Source organism: Rhincodon typus, chromosome 23 (assembly GCF_021869965.1).
Source record: "Rhincodon typus isolate 14 chromosome 23, sRhiTyp1.1, whole genome shotgun sequence".
Taxonomy (NCBI): domain Eukaryota; kingdom Metazoa; phylum Chordata; class Chondrichthyes; order Orectolobiformes; family Rhincodontidae; genus Rhincodon; species Rhincodon typus.
This window is the reverse complement of record NC_063354.1, coordinates 33,817,242-33,827,402: the sequence shown is the minus strand read 5'-3', so window position 1 is coordinate 33,827,402 and position 10,161 is coordinate 33,817,242. Positions and strand designations below refer to the sequence as shown.

The 10,161-nt window shown below is 40.7% G+C and overlaps 1 long non-coding RNA gene across 1 annotated transcript in view; it reads right to left on the bottom strand.

The window, feature by feature from the left end:
• Window positions 1-1,744: 1,744 nt before the first annotated feature.
• LOC109933154 overlaps window positions 1,745-10,161 on the bottom strand; it is a 31,699-nt gene continuing 23,282 nt past the window's right edge. Inside the window, exon 3 of the long non-coding RNA XR_007264573.1 lies at window positions 1,745-3,719. This is a non-coding gene — a long non-coding RNA (uncharacterized LOC109933154). The remainder of the gene's footprint in view (window positions 3,720-10,161) is intronic.

Below are 10,161 nucleotides of genomic sequence, written 5' to 3'. Positions count from 1 at the left end.
AGGAACTTGCAGGTTGTGGTGTTCTTATGTGTCGGTTGTCCTTGTTTCTCTAGGTAGTAGAGCTTGTAGATTTTGAAGCTGCTGCTGAAGGAGCCTGTGTGAGTTGCTGCAATGCATCTTGTAGATAGCTTAAAGTGCTACCATGGAGAGATGGTGGTGGAGACTGGAATGTTTAACATATTTGAAGGGGTTCAAAGCAAATAGGCTGCTTTTTCCTGGATGGTGTCAAACTTCCTGAGTGCATATAGAGTCATATTCATCCAGGCAAGTGGAGAGTATTCCATCTTACTCTTGACTTGTGCCTTACAGATGATGGACAGGCTTTGGGATGAGTTACTTACTGCAGGATTCCTAACCTCTGGCCTTCTCCTGTAGTCATAGCATGTATATGGCTGGTCTGGTTCAGTTTTTTTGCTCAAATGTAACCGCCAAGATGTTAATAGGATTCAGGGATGGTAATGTCATTGAATAACAAGGGATGATAGTTTGATTCTTTCTTCAGCAATTCTGAAGAACAGTTATACCAGACTCGAAACATTGACTCTGTTTTTCTGGCTACAGACGTTGCCAGACCTACTGAGTTTTTTTCCAGCATTCTCTGTGCTGGCTTCAGATTATTTCTTGGATTTCATCATTGGCTAGCACTTGTGTGGTGTGAATGTTACTTTCTGCTAATCAGCCTAAGCCTGGATATTGTCCAGGTCTTGCTGTAAATGTTTAGCTCTTTTGTTGATGTTTGTATAAATGTTATGAGGTTAGGAATACAATTGTCCTCATGGAACCCAGGCTGAGGATCACTGAGCCGCTTAACTGAGAGTGTCACCTGACGGCACAGTCAGAAACGTTTTCCACCATTTGATGATGATTGAGAGGAGATTGATAGGGCAACAATTGTGTGGATTGGATTTATCCTGATCTTTTGTGGACTGAGCACACCTGGGCAATTTTCCACATTCTTGTGTAGATTCCAGTCCTGGAACAGCTTGATGAGGGGCATGGCTAGTTCTGAAGCACAAGTCTTCAGTACTATTACTGGAAATGTTGTAAAGGCCCAAGGTTTTGCAGTATTCTATGTCTTCGGCCATTTTTCGATATCATGTGAATGTATCAACTTGGCTGCCTATAATGCTGGGGACCTCCAAAGGAGGTGCTATGATTGAAGATGGTTGCAAATATTTCAGCTTTGTCTTTTGCACCGATGAGCTGGGCTCCACCATCATTGACGATGGGAATGCTTGTGAAACCTCCTCCTCTGGTTTTTGTTTAATCATCCACCAGCTTTAATGACTGGACACAGAAGGACTTCAGAGCTTTGATCTAATTCATTGGTTGCAGGATTTCTCAGCTTTGTCCATAATGAATATAGATTATATAGTATTGCAATAATATAGCTCCCACTCTCCTGTGGTTCCCACCATCTGGAATTCAAAGGCTCAGAATAAACAGGGTGTAAGCCCAGCAGAATCAGATTCTGGTCCACATTCCAAGCCTCTCGCTTTCTCATTCCCAGTGTTTCAAGTGCAATGTTAGTTTTTGATAAAACATCCCACAGAAGACACATGTATATTTAGGCCTTCTAAATGCTGGCCAATGCTATTTCAGATTTCCTTTTGATAAAAATTGATACCAGTTGAAGAGGAGTTTGACTTACAGATGTATGGCCTAGACAATGATTTGTGAAATATTGCATCACATATCATATACTGATGTTAAAAATGTCTTTTAATTGTGTTTTTCACCTTACAGCAAATTATGTACATTGACTAACGCACATAAATAGACACATCCAGGAATGAAAGGCAGAAGAGACATCTTTCAGAATGGAAAGAGACACCAGGTACTTCGTGGAAGGCTTGTGAATACCTATTACCACTCTAGCCATGAGGTCAACAGAATAACAGACAGCAACAAAAATTGTCACATATACTTAAACAAAACTAAGTCGCTAATATAGTTGCAAAAATACATGTGTGTGAGTGTGCAAGACCGGAGTCTGCTTTCTTATTCTCTCTTTTGTGCAATAATTCAAACACACCTTATTGTCACCTACACCAAAGGCTGCTCAACCAGTTTGATTCTGGCCTCCTTGAGTGATATGTCACATGTATAACTGCCCAGAAAGCGTTCAAGATGATAGACAAGGCCTCGGCTGCAATTATCCAGGGTTTGCAAGGGCTATTCATTCTCCAAATTTGGCAAGAAAAGCCATGTGGTAGTTCTGAATGTGTGTGATCTAAGTGAGTGATGCCTGAATGTGAACACTGCATTCTTACAGCATTTCATCAGTACTATGGTGTAGTCATCAGAGTCTGCAGAGCAGGCACACTCATGAATGAAAGAGCTGTTCCCATTGAAACTGGAGTAGTGGTTACATACCACCAACAGGATTGTTTCAAAGACACATTACACAAACCACCAGAGTGGTCCCATTCCACTCTCTCATGGCAGGAAGAGTGTAGACCTGGAGTGGCTTGGGAGAAAAATGATGTTTCTCAACCTTGTGTTGCCAAGACTGCGGAATCCTTTTGGAATTGATTACATTTCCTGCTCATGGTTTAGGGCTTTTCAAAACAGAGCCAAAGAACTCCTTTGAAATGGGAAGACTGGAAGTGGATCTTTAGATTCAACCCCCCACAGTCAGTTCTTGCTTGCATTTAAAGGCCAGCATAAACTGGGTGGATTTCTAACAGAACAAGAACCTGTTACAAACTGCGGGATCTCTGTGTGTGATTTAGCATTTCTACCTGCTTGCAACCCTTTCATTTTGGAATACTACACCATATTATAGTGTTGATAGCTTTTGCCCTGATCATAGTTTCTTTCCACTGTCAAATTTTATTAGTAAATTTACATTGAAGACCATTCAAAATACAATATTGCAGGAAGGTAGCCATGAAAGAAATCCCCTGAGTCTGATCAATGCTGTAAACAATGGTGCTAGAAAGTGTATCGATAAAATAAATTTCTCAGAAGAAGCTGGCTAGAATACAGCTAAAAAAATGGCTTTAAAGTGAGACACGCATGGGTTGTGAAGAATGTTCTAAAGTGCAAGTTTGTTTTCTGTATTCATTCATGGGATGTGTGTATTGATGGCTAGACAAGCGTTTATTGGTCATCTCCAATTGTCCTGGAGAAGGTGGTGATGAGCTGCCTTCTTGAACTGCTGAAGTCTTTGTGACGTAGATACACCCACAATGCATTAGGAAGTGAATTTTATGTTTTTGGCAAAGCAGCACTGAATCAGCTGCGATATATTTCCAAGGCAGGACAGTGAGTGTCTTGTATGGTAACTTTGTGGTGTTCCCATGTATCTGCTGCCCTTGTCCTTCTAGAGGGTAGTGGTCGTGGGTTTAAGAGGTTCTGCTGGAAGAGCACTTCTATTCTTGTGAATAGAATTATCTGGTAATTTTTAATGCACTTAGACACTTAGTTCTGTGCGATCTATGAGTTCAACTGCAGACATGAACCCTGCCCCTGAAACATTATCGAAAGCACAAGGCACCACTAAAAAGTCTTCTCAGACAAACTCAACTGCATGTTGAATTAACTGTAATAAAATCCATAATGAGACAAAATGATTTTCTATCTTCCTGCAGGCACCGGTGTAGTCAACCATATAATAGTAGTAGCACGGGTCCTTAACTGAAATGATAGTAGTCCAATCCTTCCGTCAATTTCAGCGAATTCAAGTTTCCTTCAAATCCTCCACCTGTCAGGTCCTGCCAAAACAAGAAATGTTAGATGACACAACTCAAACCCAGCCCTGCTTCTCATCACAAAATCGATGACATAAATGCAAAGCTAATCCATCTTGAAACCTGGCAACGCATCAATGTGCTGGGAGCTTTGACTCTATCCTCAGTTATTGAGAAATACACAGACTAGTATGAATCATCTTGAGAAGCCAAAGATTTGTGAGCAAGAACACTACTCTCTGACAGTTTCCCACTGTGACTGGGCAGCTGTAATATAGATTTGAATAGTTTGCTTTTCAGAAGAACAGTGAAAGCTCGAAAACAAAATAATAGCTGGCCGTTGTGAGCTTGGTTGTAATTATACTCTTGATTTGAAGAATTCTATCATTAAACTGCCTCACTTTCATTCCACCTGGGCAGTGGTTTACATCCGTCTCAGTCAATTAACAGTATGCTCCCTTTAACTTTCTGGCTAATCCTTTAATTCCTCTTCATTTTAATGTGTGCTTATTGAGGATTTTATCACCTCAGCAGGTGTGTCAGTCCTTCTCACCATAGCCTAGCTGCCCCATACAGAGCTATAAGGCCATCTCCATTCAGCCCAATGGAAGCACTTTGCAAAATGAATCACAGAGTTGTTACTGTTTTGGAGAAAGCCATTCTACCTAACGTCCTCACCAACTTGCTGAGCCTTCTGACTCAGTGCCAATTTCCTGTTATTTCTCTGCAACCCTACATGTTGTTTCTATTTAAATAATCATCCACTTAAATGCCTCAAATGAACCTGCCTCCACCACACTAGCAGGCAGTGTCTTCCAGACCCTAACTACTTGCTGTGTGAAAACATTTTTCCTCACCTCACATTTGCCTTTTTTGCAAAACACGTTGGTACTACGCCTTCTGGTTCTCGATCTGTTTCTGAGTGGAAACAGTTTCTCCCTGTTTATTTGGTCCAGGTCCCTCATTATTTTGAAGTCTTCTATCAAATCTCCTTCTAACCTTCACTTCCCAATTTCTCCAATCTTTTCTCATAATTGAAGTTTCTCATCCCTGGAACTGTTCTTGTAAACAATTGTGCATTCTCTCTAATCCTTCCTACAGTGTGGTGCCCAGAACTGCAGACAATACTCCAGCAGAGATCTAACCAGTATTAAATCCTAACCTCCCAGCTCTTGTACTCAATGCTCCTATTCCTGAAGACTAGAACACTATGCTTTATTGATAGCTCTCTCTATGCTCTAGCACACTCTTTAGAATAGTACACTTCATTTTATACTGTGTCCATTTTTTGTATCGAAGTGTGTCACGTAACATTTCTCTGAATTGACCTTCATCTGCCACCTATCTGCCCACTCCACCAACATGTCAACATCCTTCTGGAGTTCTGCACTTTCCTCCTCAATAGTTTACAATTCTTCCAAGTATTGTGTCAGCCTCAAACTGTGAAATAGTCCCCTGCATACCAAGATCTAGATCACATATATCAGGAAATGCAGGGGACCCAATACTGAACCCTGGGGAACTCCAGTCTGAAAAATAGCTATTATCCATTATTCTGTTTCCTATATTGTCTATTATTGTCATTTCATCATTTACATAAATGATATGGATGTGAATATAGGGGGTAAGGTTAGTAAGTTTGTAGATGATACCAAAATAGACGATGTAGTGGACAGTGAAGAAGATTCCCTCAGAGTACAATGGGATCTTGATTAGATTGGCCAATGGGCTAAGGAGTGGCAGATGAAGTTTAATTTAGATAAATGTGAGGCTGCATTTTGGTAAGGCAAACCAGGGCAGGACTTATACAGTTAATGGTAGGGCACTGGGGAGAGTTGCTGAACAAAGACACCTAGAACTGGAGGTACACATTTCCTTGAAGGTGGAGCCGCAGATAGACAGGGTGGTGAAGAAGGCATTTTGCATGCTTGCCTTTATTGGTCAGAACATTGAATAAAGGAGTTGGGACATCATGTTGTGGTTGTAAAGGAGATTGGCGAAGACACTTTTGGAACAGTGTGTACAATTCTGCATTTGGAATACTGAATACAACAAAACCAACTATTTGATATGTCTTTCAAGATGGAAAGGTTCAAGTGTCCCTGGTTTTCCTGATAAATACAAACATCAAAACTGGAGTTAGTCTAATTGTTCTTCCTTTTTCTTCAATACTCGAACATCTTTCATATGTCATGGGACCAGAACTATACTGTCTGAGTAGAGCACTTTCTTGTAAAAATGGTGATCTAATTTTATTATCAAGTAAATTTCCAAATAAACTAATAAAGGGACAAGAGGCAGGACCTGGTTCCTAATTGACTGATGATCAGATTGCTGGTAATCTAAGGTTTGATTTATTACTGTCACGTGTACTGAGATACAGTGAAAAGTCTTGTTTTATGTGCTTTCCAGGCAGATCATACTTTACATAAGTACATCAGGGTACTAGAATAGAATGCAGAATATAGTGTTATAACTACAGGGAAGGTACAAAGAAAGATCAACTTTAATCTCTGATAAGCCTGATAACAGCAGGGAAGAAGCTGTTCTTGAATCTGTTGGTACATGTTTTCAAACTTTGTATTTTCTGCCCAATGGAAAAGGGTGGAAAAGAGTATGAGCGGGGTGGGAGGGGTCTTTGATTATGTTGGCTACTTTCCTGAGGCAGCAGTAACTATAGACGGAGCCAATGGATGGAAGGCCGATTTGTGTGATGGACTGGGCTGTGTTCACATCTCTCTGTAATTTCTTGCAGTCTTGGGCAGAGCAGTTGCCATACCACGCTGCACTGCATCCGTATAGGTTGCTTTCTCTACTGCATCAATAAAAATTGATGAGTCATTGTGGACATGCCAAATTTCTTTAGCCTTCTGAGAAGGTAGAGGCGTTGTTGTGCTTTCTTGACCATAGCGTCAACGTGGATGGACCGGGACAGAATGTTAGTCATATTTACTCCTAGGAACTTGAAGTTCTCAATCATCTCTGCCTCAGCACCATTGATACAGACCGGAGTGTGTCCTCCACTTCACTTCCTGACGTTGATGACAAGCTCCTTCATTTTACTGACATTGAAAAGAGAGCCTGTTGTCTTTACACCTGTCACTAAGCCTGTATCTCTTTCTTGGACTCTGTCTTGTTGTTGTTTCAGATCTGACTCACTACAGTGGTGTCATAAGCAAATGGAGTCAGAGCAGAATTTGGCCACATCGCCTTGTGCGTAGAAGCAGTATAGTAAGGAGCCGAGTACGCAGCCTTGAGGGGCACCGATGTTGAGGATTATCGTGGAGATTTGAGTATTAGGAGTATTTTTGATTTTGTTGGTGTGGTGATAATTATGCCCTTGAACGTGGTGATCAAACTGAAAAAGGATAACACAGTTGACAATTATAGAAAATTCTGGAAGAAAATGTAGTCTTCAGAATTTTAGATTTTACAAACACAGGACTCTTACTGGACTGTTTGACTAACGGGCCCCACAGCAATGCACAATGCATGTGTCAACATTGTGATCTCTTTAATAACAGTGGTTGGTTCTTATTTGTATTATTTAATCCATCTATATTATTAATACTCTTACATGAAAACCACAGGGAATAAAGCAGCAGATTTCGGTTTTTATTCCTGGTATATTACTGATCTAGAGAGGCCAGTACGGTAGCTTGAGGTTTCAGCCAAATGCAGACATTTCTAAAGTTAACACTGAAACTCAGATCAAAAGAATATTTATGGCAAGGCAGGCAGTTAGTTAAAATGTGAGACACTGTTTGTTGGAACTGGTGGTTTATGTGAAACCATTGAATAGCTCTGACTCAGTGCCCTGCATTTGGGCAAGGGCTGTTTAAAGTTCACGCTTTGTGAGAGAAAAGGCATCTGAAGTTAAACCACGTACAATTCAATTTACTTGCCTGCAAATCTATATAAAGGAAACTCAGCCATCTATCAAACCTCAAGGACTGTTTCTGCCACTTTGTTCTGGTCTATTGCCCAGGAGCTCTGACAGTAATTAAATATACAATAATGCAGCAAAACTACTGGAAGCAAAGGTAGTATCATTTAGAGTTGGAAATTCTAATTTATAAAAAATCCAATGGATCTGTAAGAAGGGCATAGCAGAAGCTCACACGACTACCTCCAATGTGTAACTTCTCTTTCATCTTAGAGATTACCGATGAGTTGAAGCGACTCCTTCAAATTACAGAACACGCTAAGTTATTAACAAGGGAAGAGACATTAGACAATCGCGTCCTGGTAGATTTTAATGTGATACCAAGGATTGCCACATTCAATTTGGAACAATGAATTATGACACTGTCTGTTTCAATCTGCCAATTGACTTTTGGATCCAGTTAATGAAAGCAATGAAACTTCTAATTTTGTGCCAGAGCATTCAGTCTCTTTCCATAAACTCTGATCAGATTATTTTATTTCTAATGGGGCTGGATGCTATCATGGTCTACCACCTGCTATCACGGATGTCATGTCGATGCAGACTTAACTATTGGCAAGGGTGAGAGAATTAGAAAGTGCAAGAGTTCATGCTGGTCACAGGGCAATGACCAGAGCATGTAAGACACAGAACTACTTTTTCAAACACTTGACTGCTGAAGTCAGTCCAATTTACACTCAAGACATAGAACATAGAACAGTACAGCACAGTACAGTACAGGCCCTTCGACCCACGATGTTGTGCCGACCTATTATCCTACTAAGATCAATCTACCCTGCGTACCCTACATTTTACTATCCTCCATGTGCCTATCCAAGACTCAGCAAGGAATTGAAGAGAGAAGATAGGGCAACCTTTTTTCCTAAGATGCTGAATCATTTGTTGTGGCTTGTTTCCCCATTTCAGATTTCCAGCATCCAGTTTAACTTCTTTCTAATTTACATAAATTTTGTTTTAAAACGTTCTGCTGTCTGTCCCAAAAAAAAACCCATACTTGCAAATCCAGAAAGGTGAGCTGTGAAAGGCTCTACAAATTATGAGTAAAAGTCTCCTGCGAATTACATGTGTCTTTTTAGGTGCATGTGTCAGAACAAGAAAAACAATCTGATTAAAACAAGCAATGCCAATGACCTTCATTTGACATCAGTGTAAAGCCCAATGGGATTCCACCTCCCAGTTTTTGAAAAGCCTTCCAAGAAATGCACTCACACATATTTTAACTTTTATTAGTCAGATGGATTTATATGACCAAATCAACAAATTCCATTCCATACACTAGATACTTTAAAGTTGGTTGAAAGCTGCATCTTAATTTCCAAACTAAACAAAAATATGGCCATTTATAAAAAGCAGAATTTCAAATAGAATTAGGTCTTTCTTAGTCAGTTGTGGTCAGCCCTTCCATTTGAAGGAATGAAATACCTTTTTGGATATTTTCTAGCCAAATTATGCCAAGATACAGAGTTTACAAAGCTAACCGGATTTCATTCTCACTGGTGCTTTGTGGATTGTATCCCCTTTGTGATAGATTTAAAAGCTGTAAACTCATTTTGTTTGTAATGTAGTTAGTACAGGGCCAAGTACTGCTGACTGCTGGTGAGGTGTGTAAGATATCCCATTCCTGCTGCCATAGCATCACAGTACAACAAATTTGAAATGTTCTTAATGGAGGCTGTACTTGGTTGTTTCACTATCCTTAAGACCGTAAGCCATAGGAGCAGACTATTCGGCCCATTGAGTAGGCTCCGCCATGGTTGATATGTTTCTCAACCCCATTCTCCTGCTTCGTCCCCATAATTCTTGACCCCTTACCAATCAAGATCCTATCTCTGTCTTAACTATACTCAATGACTTGGCCTCCACAGCAATCTGCAGCGATGAGATCCACAGATTAACCACTCACTGGCTGAAGCAATTCCTCCTTATCTCAGTGACATACGGGGAAAGACTGGATCAACTGGGCTTGTACTCACTGGAATTTAGAAGAATGAGGAAAGATCTCACAGAAACATAAAACATCCTGATGGGACTGGACAGGCTAGATGTGGGAAGAACGTTCCCGATGTAGGGGAAGTCCAGAACAAGTGGTCACAGTCCAAGAATAAGGTGTAAGCCATTCAGGACTGACATGAGGAAGAATTTCTTCACTCAGTGTTGTGAACCTGTGAAATTCTCCCACAGGAAGCTGCTGGGGCCAGTTCATTAGATAAATTCAAGAAGGAGTTGGATGTGGCCTTGCAGCTAAAGGGATCAAGGGGTATGGAGAGAAAGTGGGAATGGGATACTGACATTGCATGATCATACTGAATGGTGGTGCAGGTTCAAAGGGCCAAATAGCCTACTCCTGCACCTATTTTCCATGTCATCTCTTCACTCTGAGGCTATGCCCTCAGGTCTCAGTCCCTCCTACTCGTGGAAACATTTTCTCCACGTCCACTCTACTCAGGCTTGTCAGTATTCTGTAAATTTCAATCATATCTCCTCTCATTCTTCTATTAGCCCTGCTCTTGGTTACTTTTC